General features: G+C 41.1%; 1 long non-coding RNA gene across 1 annotated transcript in view; it reads left to right on the forward strand.

The window, feature by feature from the left end:
- LOC137629108 (uncharacterized) overlaps nucleotides 1-9,392 on the forward strand; it is a 31,255-nt gene extending 21,863 nt beyond the window's left edge. Inside the window, exon 3 of the long non-coding RNA XR_011041448.1 lies at nucleotides 9,133-9,392. This is a non-coding gene — a long non-coding RNA (uncharacterized lncRNA). The remainder of the gene's footprint in view (nucleotides 1-9,132) is intronic.
- The last annotated feature ends 3,372 nt before the right edge of the window (nucleotides 9,393-12,764 follow it).

The raw sequence follows: 12,764 nt of genomic DNA on the forward strand, positions 1-12,764 counted from the left end.
TGCCCGACGGGCAAACAGTGATACCAGGCCACAATAGTCAGTGAAAATGAGGGTTGATGACGTCAGAAGCGGGAAAACTAAAGGCAGGGATCTGGCAACACTGTATGATGCCAGATCCCTGTCTGTGGTTTTCCCCGCTTCTGACATCATTAACCTTCATTCTTACTAAGTATTGTGGTCTGGTATCACTGTTTGCCTGTCGGGCATGCACGATCGTGTGGACAGGGCTTTAGACTAATTTGATCTTTTAATATTATTTTTGAAGGTATGATTGTTGCTGTTTAGGAGTCGGCATTTGGCGAGTCAAAGAGGGTTTCGTCTCCTTTGAGGTTTTCCTCAAGGGTGAAGAAACCTCTTCTTTTTTCTTTGTTCTGCTTGATCTCTTCCATTTGACATCAGACAACCCTTAGGACTGGAGAAAACTGCCCCTTACCCTAGCAAAGTATCTCTGCCCTCTTCCTCTGGGGAGTTGCTCTTCTTTGATGCATCTTCACCATTCTTCTTTGGGAAGGCCACTTGTGGCCGACCCAGAGCTCGACCTCAGTCTTGCTCCTCATCGCTGACGACTGCCTACTCCTTTGTTCTGAGTTAGCTCTGCCGGTGGAGGGAGTGTGAAGTCTGAAGCTAGTTCCTGCTCCTGTCAGGAGACACCTTTCCTGTTTGTGGGTTAGGTCCCCTCCTGAGTGGTCTTTGTTGTGGCCAGCCTTAATCTCGACTTTGGTTTTGCTTCTCAGCGAGCTGACGATGACACTCCCTCATTCCGAGTTAGCTCAGCAGATGGAGGGAGTGCAAAAACTGAATCATGTTCCTGCTTCTCTCAGGAGATACCTTTCCCGTTTGCTGGTTAGGTCCTCTCCTGAGTGGTGTCCTCCGCGTCTGACGACTGCGCACTCCCTCAATCTGAGTTAGCTCAGCCGACGAAGGGAGTGCGAAGTCCAAACCATCTTCCAGTTTTTTTTTTTTCGAGGTCATTATAAGTTTTTAATTACCGAGTTCCAGCTGTGCCTATATCAATTCTCATATTAAAGGACTCCAGTTTGTATAGTTCAGAAAAATACAAATTTTAAAATTTTTGATTTTTTATATGTCAGGGAAATTGATGAGACAGGAATTAGCTCTTCATATCAGTTGCCTGGAACTTCTAGCTATGTTGAAATCCCTCCAGGAATAGCAATGGAAATCACTGGTGGTAGGAAAAACTGTGTCAGCATTTTCAGACAATATTATAGCATTGGCCTTCATCTGGAGTCAAAGGGGAACAAGGTCACAGTCCTTTATCATATAGTAGAAGTGCTATTGACTTGGACAATATTTAATGAGTTACTGTATCTATTTTTCTTCAGTTCATTCCTGGAAAATCAAACATCTAAGCATATCATGGAAGAAAAATAGGTAAAATTCTTCCAAATAAATTATCTACATGTCAGTATGTCTAGAAATTTGGAAAAGGGGGTAATGACTAAATGTCTGCATATTTGCTACATAACTGAACAAAAAGATAGAGGGGCTTTGTTCACAAGTTTTGGATTCCTTGGCATGAAGATTGACGCCCTATTATGAGACAGTTCACCATTCATCATGATTTTACTGGTGATAAAGAAGTTGAGAATTTCTACGAAGATCTGTTTTTGGCCTCAAAGGGAATAGTCCACTGATCTGTGGTCTCTATTAACTAAGTGTTCGAGAAGGTTACCATACAGAATCAGTTCTCTCGGACAACTAATTTTGAAGGTAGTTAGTCCAAATCCATATTTACTATATGCAAGTGCATGAAAACTATCTTCTGTATTCTCAGAACTTTAAGGTTTACTCATTCCTCTAGAATGTCCATCATCGGTTCCAAAAGACAGTCTACTAATAATCTATATCAAAGACAATTGAATGTTTATTTTAATTTGGGCAAATCTGAAAATGTATCAATAACTAGGACTTGTTTAAATACTTTTAGATTTTAGATTTTTTATTTATACAAAAAAAAATTCATCTTTACTTATTAAGGGTATAAATCCATGCTTAGTTCTGTACTGAAGCATCTGGGATTGGTTTTATATATTTCAGGTGCAGTATTATGGTGGGTTTAGGACTTTTTTTTTGGAAAGACTTCCAGTAGTTAGGTAGATTTTGGAATTTAGGTTTATTTTCACAATATTTGAAATGTTCAATTTTAAATATTTAACTTAGCCGGTGAATATATAATAGCTGCTGCTCCAGCGGCTCGACAGAAAACACACACAAAAACTCGCGAGCGATCGCTATGAAGGTTGCGGGTGTGCCCACCAGCGCCAACTATCGGCCAGATACCGCATATACATGTAAACAGACCCAATTTTTTCTCTGTCGGCCTTAACGACAAGACGTATCAATACTCGCTGTATAGCCTGGAGTTTTCTCAACATATTTGGTGAAGTACTTCCTTTTGGTTTGAGCTTTCGCAGTGCAGGTGTTTTATCTTCAACTTAAATCTTGAACTCGTTTTTGGATAGATTTAATTTTTGATGACTTTGGATTGTTTTTTTGGACTTTCTTTGACTTTTAAATGGCCGACCCTTCCCTTAGTACGGAAGTGTGTTTTAGGCGTTTAGCAATTATCTTATCACGTTATGAATTAATTATAGATTTTCCTCTATATATTTTATATCTCAACCGCCTTTATTAGGCCTCTTCGATTAGCTTTCCATTTATAATAAACATCAAGATAAATTTTAATGATTTGTTTATATGCGACCTTTCCTGAGAGTAGGCGGTCCTAACTTGGAAACCGAAGTTAAACAACGTTGAGCCCTTTCAATCGTAATAACTTTTACAGAGCAAATGATTTAAAACTTATTAAATGAATATTTTTTAGTAGATATTTTATGAAAGATTTTCTTTGAATAGTCTTCGTACTGTTTCAAAGATGAACTAACGTTTAGTTTATTTATGCTACGCAGTTTGCGCTCTATCGTTACGATAGAGAGAGAGAGTATCACGGTTTCACTTTGCAGAAAGAGTAAATCGATTCTGACGTTTTGTTCATTCTTCTTTCAAAGCTTAAATGTTTTAAATACTATTTTAAAGGAACTTTTTAATTGAAAAACCTTTCAGTTTTTTCCTTTGGTCAAATAACCTGTTTATTGACGAAAAGTAAGTGGGCTCTTCTCTTCGGTGCGAAATCAAGAGAGAGAGAGAGAGAGAGAGATAGAGATGGAGAGAGAGAGAGGAGAGAGAACGTTCCGATCTTTATTCTCGTCCCAAGCGAGTAACGTTCTCGAGTCAGTTTTTTACTCTCGTCCCTAGTCTCTGTACGGGGAGAAAGGATAAAACGTTTTTAGTTTTTATTCTCGTCCCAAGGCACTGTACGGTGAGAGATTGAAAATGTAGTTTTGAATGAACTAGTGTTGAGTCTCCTTCCCAGCCACTGATCTTTTTATCTTAAAATATGTTTACTGTTTTTTGCTTGTATTAATGTGCTTACATTATACGACTGATTTCGCAATTATAACCTTTTGATGAGGGTAGAATTGCGTGCTTCAGGTAGAAATCAGTTTTATTCATACCTAATGTGAATTGTTAAAAAATTCGATTTCAGTGAAATAAGTGCAAAACAGAAAATCGTAGTGATAAAGTGATAATTGCGCAAAGTGTTATCAGTGTTGCGACCGAGGGTTCGTCTGTTCGTGCCTGTCGTTCGCCTAGTCCGAGACATCTTGCAAGCTCCCAAGCCCAGGGGAGAAGTAATGTCGTACGACTTATGGGTTCGAGAGGACTTGATCAGCGAACAGACGTTCCCTCTATGGTTTCAGGCGTGTCTCATCAACACCGCCCCTACCATAAGACGAGCGAGACGATTTTCTCCTCGTCATCCGAAGGCTTTTCGCATAAGAAACCGTGGAACAAGGTTTCGAGGCCCTTTAAGCGAAAGTCAGTCCTTTCAGGACAGGTCCAGCGTCCTGGTTTTAACTATTAGGACAGCTCTGACCCTATGCAGTCATCGGAAGACTGCTCGCCGCCTAAACAAAAGCGTAACACAGGCTCCGAGAGTCTTTTTGTAGGCAAGGTTTTGCAGTCACAGACGTTGCCCTCGTCTCTTACCGCAACCATTCCCGTTGATCCTAAATGGGTTGTACGGCAAGACATGCAGAATAAGCTTGCCTCTTTTATGGAGGACTATTCTGCTGAGCAGGTTCACGATGATCCTCGCCGCTTAGCTGATCGAGATCCTGGCCGTCAGCCGCCCAAACGAACCTTTGCTCGTCCTGTTGACGTTACAAAGTCACGTCAGTCACGTTTTGTAGAGCCTCACTCGATGCAGTCCAGTGTTGACTTTCAGCCGCTTGTGGACGTTCAGCCGCTGCCGCATGCTCTTGTTGACGTTCAGGACGTTCGCCAACCAGCGAAGTTGACTTGTTTTGACGTTGAGCGTCAAGCACCGCAGTCAAGAGTTGTTTTGACTGCTCAGTCTAGGCAGTCAAGGCAGTCTCGAGTTGACGTCGAGCGTCCTCCCGCACCTGTTGGTTGTTGCTGGTCAGTCCTTTAAGCAATTACATGACATAGCGTCCTTGACTGCTACTGTTGCTCCTTTGCGTGTGGACTCTGTTTGTCAAGCATTGCCACCACGGCAGGTCTCTCCCTTGCTTGAGACTCGGCTATTGTCGGACAAGGTTCCTTCAGATGAGGAAGTTGCTGTTCCCCCTCCTACTGATATTCCCTTGAGGACTCTGTCAGACGGAGAGGAGCCTAAAGCTGCTCAGGCCTCTATGGACTTTAAATAAATCATGCTGATTTTTAAGGATCTTTGTCCGGATCTTTTTGTAACTGCTGCTCCTCGTTCGCCTAAACGTCAGAGTTTACATTAGGCCTAGCTACTTCAAAGCCGTTGTTTTATAAGCTAGTGCTCTCTCGCTCTTCTAAGAGAGCTTTACGTTTGCTAGGCGACTGGTTTATCACCAGGAGGAGTTTGGGGGAGACAGCCTTTGCTTTCCCTACTTTTAAGCTGGCTTATAGAGCGAGAGTCTGATATGACACGGGAGAAGTTCTCGGCTTGGGAGTTCCTGCCTCTGCCCAGATAGACTTCTCAAACCTCATAGACTCTCCCTGGCGCCTGGCCATGAGACGCTCCAAGATTTTATGGTCGACTTCAGAGCTAGACCATCTCCTGTTAGGAGTTTTTTCGAGCGTTTGAAGTTTTGCTGTACAATTATGTCATGTATAAACAAGGCTTTCAGGGATGGCTCCAATGATCTGACAGCCTCGTTCTCTGCAGGAACAAGTCCCTCAGGGATGGCCATGTTCACTGCAGGAGTACGTAAGAGGCAAGTGCGCTCAATGTGTTCATTGTCAAGACAAACTTCACGATGAAGTCTACCAGGCTGTCTTGACAGCATTAATGGAAGGCGACTGGATGGTCTCTCTCGACCTTCAGGAGGCATACTTCCACATTCCTATACACCCGGATTCCCAACCGTTTCTGAGGTTTGTTTACAGGAATGTGGGGTACCAGTTTCGATCCCTGTGCTTTGGCCTCAGTCCTGCTCCTCTCGTGTTTACGAGGCTCATGAGGAATGTGGCAAAATCCCTCCATCTATCGGGGATCCGAGCCTCCCTGTACTTGGACGACTGGCTTCTCAGAGCATCGTCCAGTCTTCGCTGTCTGCAGGATCTACATTGGACGTTGAGTCTGGCCAGGGAGTTGGGACTTTTGGTCAACCTAAAAGTCCCAACTGATCCCATCCCAGATTATTCTATACAGTATTTGGGGATGGAGATTCGCAGTCCAGTTTTTTCGGGCTTTTCCGTCTGCCACCGAATAGAACAAGCCCTGCTCGAAGTCCAACTAATGCTGAAAAGAAAAAGTTTGTTCAGTCAGGAGTTGGAACAGTCTCGTAGGGACTCTCTCATCCCTGGAGCAGTTTGTCTCACTAGGGAGACTACACCTTCTGCCTCTCCGGTTCCATCTAGCCTCTCACTGGAACTAGGACAAGACGTTAGAGACGGTATCATTCCCAGTCTCCGAACCAGTAAAGGCATGCCTGAAATGGTGGGACAGCAATATCAGTCTGAGAGAGGGACTATCCCTAGCAGTCAAGAACCCAAACCACGTGTTGTTCTCAGACGCGTCGGATTTGGGTTGGGGTGCGACCCTGGACGGTCGGGAATGCTCTGGTCTGTGGACCTCAAGTCAGAAGAGCATGCACATCAACGGCAAGGAGCTATTAGCAGTCCACTTGGCCTTGATGATATTCGAAAGCTTCTTCGAAACTAAGTGGTAGAGGTCAACTCAGACAACACCACAGCTTTGGCGTACATCTCCAAGCAAGGAGGCACACACTCCTTCACGCTGCTCGAGATCGCAAGGGACCTTCTCTTATGGTCAAGAAATCGAGGCATCTCCCTGTTGACGAGATTCATCCAGGGGGACTTGAACGTCTTGGCAGACTGTCTCAGTCGGAGGGGTCAGGTGATACCCACGGAATGGACCCTCCACAAGGACGTGGGCAAGAGTCTTTGGGCTACTTGGGGTCAACCCACCATAGACACCTTTGCCTCCTCGTTGACCAAAAGGTTACCAATCTATTGCTCTCCAGTCCTAGATACAGAAGCAATCCACATACTGTAGACGCGTTTCTACTGGATTGGTCTCTTCTGGACTTATATGCATTCCCACCATTCAAGATAGTCAACAAGGTACTGCAGAAGTTAGCCTCTCACGAAGGGACAAGGTTGACGTTGGTTGCTACCCTCTGGCCCGCGAGAGAGTGGTTCACCGAGGTACTTTAATGGCTGGTAGACTTTCCAAGAAGTCTTCCTCTAAGGGTAGATCTGTTACGTCAACCCCACGTAAAGAATGTCCATCAAAGCCTCCCCGCTCTTCGTCTGACTTCCTTCAGACTATCGAAAGACTCTCAAGAGCTCGAGGCTTTTCGAAGGAGGCAGCCAGTGCGATTGCAAGAGCGAGGAGAGCTTCTACCATTAGAGTATACCAGTCGAAGTGGGAAGTCTTTCGAGACTGGTGCAAGTCAGCATCTGTGTCCTCGTCCAGTACCTCTGTAGCCCAAATTGCAGATTTTCTTTTACATCTGAGAAAGGTTCGCTCCCTTTCAGCTCCCACGATTAAGGGCTACAGGAGCATGTTGGCTTCGGTCTTTCGACATAGAGGCTTAGATCTTTCCAACAATAAAGATCTCCAAGATCTCCTTAAGTCTTTCGAGACCTCTAAGGAACGTCGTTTGGCAACTCCTGGATGGAACTTAGACGTGGTCCTAAGGTTCCTCATGTCAGACAGGTTTGAGCCATTACATTCAGCCTCCCTGAAGGATCTCACCCTCAAGACACTTTTCCTAGTGTGCTTGGCTTCGGCTAAAAGGGTCAGTGAACTTCATGCCTTCAGTAAGAACATCGGCTTTTCTACAGAAAAAGCCACTTGTTCACTTCAACTTGGTTTCCTGGCCAAAAATGAACTGCCTTCTCGTTCTTGGCCTAAATCTTTTGATATTCCTTGCTTATCAGAGATCGTAGGCAACGAACTGGAAAGAGTATTATGTCCTGTTAGAGCTCTCAAGTTCTATTTAGCTCGTACTAAGTCATTACGAGGTAAATCTGAGGCATTATGGTGCTCAGTTAAGAAACCATCATTGCCTATGTCAAAGAATGCTTTGTCATATTTTATCAGATTTTTAATACGAGAAGCTCATTCTCACTTGAATGAGAAAGACCGATGTTTGCTTAAGGTTAAGACGCACGAAGTTAGAGCTATAGCAACCTCCGTGGCCTTCAAGCAAAATAAATCTCTGCAAAGTATTATGGACGCGACTTTTTGGAGAAGCAAGTCAGTGTTCACGTCATTTTACTTAAAAGATGTCCAGACTCTTTACGAGGACTGCTACACACTGGGTCCATTCGTTGCAACGAGTGCAGTAGTGGGTGAGGGCTCTACCACTACATTACCCTAATTCCAATATCCTTTTTAATCTGTCTCTTGAAATGTTTTTAATATTGTTTTTTGGGTTGCACGGAAGGCTAAGAAGCCTTTCGCATCCTGGTTGATTTGGCGGGTGGTCAAAGTCATTTCTTGAGAGCGCCCAGATTAGGGGTTTGATGAGGTCCTGTTGTATGGGTTGCAGCCCTTAATACTTCAGCTCCTGGGAATCTTTCAGCATCCTAAGAGGATCGCTGGGCTTCGTGAGGAAGACAGACTAATAAGGCAGAATAATCGTCTAAGTCAACTTCCTTACCAGGTACCTTTATATATTTGGGTTTTGTTATGATATAACTGTCAAAAACTCTAAGCATATACGCTGTAAACTTAATTAACTCTGGTCTCTACCCACCACCATGGGTGTGAATCAGCTATTATATATTCACCGGCTAAGTTAAATATTTAAAAATGATATTTTAATTATAAAATAAATTTTTGAATATACTTACCCGGTGAATATATAAATTAAAGGCCCCCCCTTCCTCCCCGATAGAGACCCAGCTGGATGAGAAAAATTGGGTCTGTTTACATGTATATGCGGTATCTGGCCGATAGTTGGCGCTGGTGAGCACACCCGCAACCTTCATAGCGATCGCTCGCGAGTTTTTGTGTGTGTTTTCTGTCGAGCCGCCGGAGCAGCAGCTATTATATATTCACCGGGTAAGTATATTCAAAAATTTATTTTATAATTAAAATATCATTGTTAAACCTTTGGAAGGTCTTCCAATTAAAGATCTCATAGCTAAAACACTTTTACTGTTAGTGTTGGCCTGAGTGAACTACAAACACTATCTTTTTAGGAAGATATTTTTAGTTTTAGTGGTAAACATCAATATAACAGAGCTTCCTGAAAGAAGACAGTATATAGATAAAATATTTATCTTCAAAATTCTGGTTTTTAAATAAAAGTACACTACAGTAAAAACCTAAGCCAAAACTTAGAATTTCTGAGATGCATATGCCACTGTACAGTATTATAAAATGTTGTGATCTAGGTAGAAGTGATCCAAAGTGCTAAATAGCTTGATTAAGAGAACTTTGTTCATGCTTAAACACTTCAGCTTTCAAAATACAGCAATTTTTCTTTACTGAAGAAGTGCTTAGAATTTCTAGAGTATTTTTATTAGTACCTTAATGAGCACAGACTCTCCCAAATTAACTCTCTAACTTACTTTCAGGTTTAAATTTGCTGACTGCATGATGGAAGAATTTGGTTATTGATACATATTAAGGATTATAATCTGGAAGAAAAATATCTTATCCTGAATGAAGAGGATCTGTGGATCATTGCTGCAAAGGAAAGGAATTTTGTACACAAAGATTTCAAGTGTAGAAAATATTGCTTTTTTCTTAAAAGAGTTAAGAAGGAGCATTTTACTGTGGGGCTCTAAGTATCTTATTAGTTATTTTATCAGAGCACTTAGTTTTTTAATGTAATCTTACATTAATCTTGAAGATTTCCTCTCTACTTTAATTCAGTTTTTCTCGTGTCCCCTATAGTTTCTTCATATTTTAGTAAAAAATGCACAACTTTTGTGATTAGAAACATTAGTTTTCCTATTTAAAAGTTTAAAAAAGTTAATAACCTACATTTTTTCAAAACTGTATATATTTACTGCCTCTTTTAAGGCCTTAGGTCACTACTTCAGTTGTAATCTTAGTCTTAACTGTATTTACTTAGAGCCTCATCAGTAAACCATATCAATTACTGTTATTTAAAACATTTATGCAAAATTTAGGTTATGTAATGGGCTTAAGACACCTGTTACAATTTAGCTTTGATCCTGAAAAATAGCTAACGTTATGGGTTAATAATTTTGTGAAGTATTCACCCGGGTGTAAGAAGCATGCATAGTGTTATCCTCTTGAGTCAAATTGTTGTTGAAAAATTTAGTATGATTTCATAGTTATTTTTATGAAACTCCCGTAATGTTCATATGCTTCTCTCTCAAAGCTTTTTAAATGGTGATGTCTACCGTGAAATTTAAAAATTCCCCTATTCTTTTCTTGAAAAAGGCCTCCTCCTCTTTGTTAAGGGTCGAGTTAATCTGGAGGTTGATGGCAACTATCGACGAGTGGATATGCCATAGGTCCTTTGACTTTTCAGTTCTTTAGTAACGTTCACGAGCTTCAGGCTTGTTTGTATCCGAGATCCAGATAGTGTATTTTTTTGTAGTCTTAGGTTATCTAACATTTTAATAGATGTCTGAAATTGCTATGTATGCCGGTGAGAATGATTCAAGTGAGTGTGGTTACTTTTCTTATTTTGAAGAATGGGGTTCGCTAATAGTTCCATAACTTAATTGTTCAGAAAATAAAAGTAAATTAATGTTTAGGGTGAAAAGATATAAAGATTAGGTCATTATATTAGATGCTGTTGAAATGGGATAATGTTATCTCTCTTTTTACTGATATGCCAATTGTCCTCACTTGCAGTCAGAGGCTACCATTCACTTCAGGACAATTAAGTCCAGTAACTCAAAACTAGCCTTTAAAAAAACGAGCCAAACCTTGGCATAGGCTAATATAAGTGTACCCTATGGGCTTAGGTTAATATCGTAAGCCTAATTTTAGCTGAAAACTTCTACCTAATGTCGGATATGGACAAAGTTTCATTTTGTAGTTAAGGTTGAGGGTAAGACTGATTTTTACAGTTGCCTTAAGTCTCTTAGTTCTTAAACTGTAAGTGGATTCATTTTGAAAAAAAACTTGTTCGTAGTGGATTCTTTCCGTACTTGTGTATGGATACTTCCTAACCTACTATGTATGCATTCCTTAACTGGTACTATGCTCCCAGACTGATACTTAGACTCCCAGAAACGTACACTGTAATACAAAGATTTCATTTAGGATAGTGATCCTATGCCAAATAACATGGTTCTTAGCATAGGTTATACTATACTCATAATTAACCCGATGGTTATACTGCACAGTTGGCCTGACTTCACATGCACAACATTGGTTGCTATTAACATAAGAATCAACATTTTCATAAAATTATGGAAGAATAACGCACATGGTAGCAAAATTGCACCCACATGCAAGCTCGGCATAGAACAATTTATGTAACATTATCATAACACTTGGTAATTTTTCTGTTCATTCAAGATACAGTATAAGCATACATTAACATTGTAAGCGTTATGACAACATGCACAGTTGGACACTGGATTTCCAGGCGCACCTTCCTTTGATGATGTGCACCCTGTCTCATCATTACAGAGCATTGAGTTCATGTTTCTATTCCTGCCGACCACTGATGCCATCTCTCCCTACACTTATCTGTTTGGTTACTTGCTGCGCAGTAAGTGTGTGATAGGATGCACTTCCTCGGAGCATGTTGTGCCAGGAATTCTGGTGTCCAACTGTACTGGTTTGTTAACATGATTTTATGCGCGCTATTACAAATAATCTGAACTTTGAGAGGTTAACTTAGCATCTTGATAAGATAAAACCAATTCATTTATCCATTCCAATAATCAAGGTTATTACCATTTAGTTAATTGAAGGATTTTCATCATTGCTACTTAAAATGTATGAGCAATGCTGTTTATAAATAATTATTGCAAGTTATTACAGTATAATCAAGGAACATTAACAAATACAAGCACCGTAAAAAGAAATATTTATTATATAAAAACTTTGATTCCGTAATGGCTTTTAGTAAACGACCTTGAGTGAACGGACACCTAACTGTGACGCTTACGAATAGGTGGAGTTTGCCTAATCCATGACCCAAACACATAACCTTAGACAAAATAGGCAACTATTGTCAATGAAAGTCCATTTTAAGGGAATACCTTTTACATACAAAACATAGCCATAACTAAGGTTTCAAATCAAGTTTTTCATCCAGACGAAATTAAGTTTCAATCACAAATGGTTTAACTCTAGCACTGAATAGAGGTTGAACTCGCTTGAATTCCGTTGCAGATTTTGGCAAGAGTAAGCCAAATCCTCGTAGTAGATGGGCTAATCCAAGAAAATCACATCAAGGGCAGCAAGCATCGCCCCTTTCTAACACGTCGAAGGATGTCACAGACTTGCAAAATATTCATGAAATAGCACATGTGGTTTATCCGGAAAACTGCTTTCAGGAATAATTACTTCAAGGCATGTGAGCCATCCCTTCATCACATAAGCTCAACGAGGAGTACATGCAATGAAGTTCCATCATTAGACACGGAATTGGTAACAAGGCCTCGATATCATAAAAAAAAAGAAGGCGAGGGAAAATTCTGCCCTTCCTTCAGGGTAGCACAGGAGGAACTGCGAACTGGAAGGCTTGTCCAACCCAAAATAACACTAGCGGGAGTTTTCAATATTAAACTTAGCCGGTGATCATATAAGCTGTCAGCTCTGCTGCCCGACAGAAAAACCTAAGGACAAAATACGCCAGCGATCGCTATACAGGTAGGGGGTGTACATCAACAGCGCCATCTGTCGAGCAGGTACTCAAGTACTCCAAGTAAACACAGAACCAATTTTCTCTCTGTCGTGCCACCGGCAAGACCTACTAAATACGCTGTTGCTTACTGGATTGATTTTCACAGTTTTGGTGAAGTACTCATTTCTAGTTATTAGCTTTCACTTTGCAGAGGTTATCTTCAATACTTCCTTGCATTCTTTGATTGAATTTTGGATTATTTGTTGACGACTTGGATAGATTTTGAATTCCCCCTTTGACTAATTCAAGATGTCTGACCCTTCTCAAGTCCCCAAATACAGGAAGTGTAGTGCTAGGGACTGTTCAAGGCGTCTTCCGAAGGCCTCTATCGATCCTCACACCATTTGTTCCAATTGTCGGGGT

The sequence above is a fragment of the Palaemon carinicauda genome, chromosome 37, assembly GCF_036898095.1.
Source record: "Palaemon carinicauda isolate YSFRI2023 chromosome 37, ASM3689809v2, whole genome shotgun sequence".
NCBI lineage: Eukaryota > Metazoa > Arthropoda > Malacostraca > Decapoda > Palaemonidae > Palaemon > Palaemon carinicauda.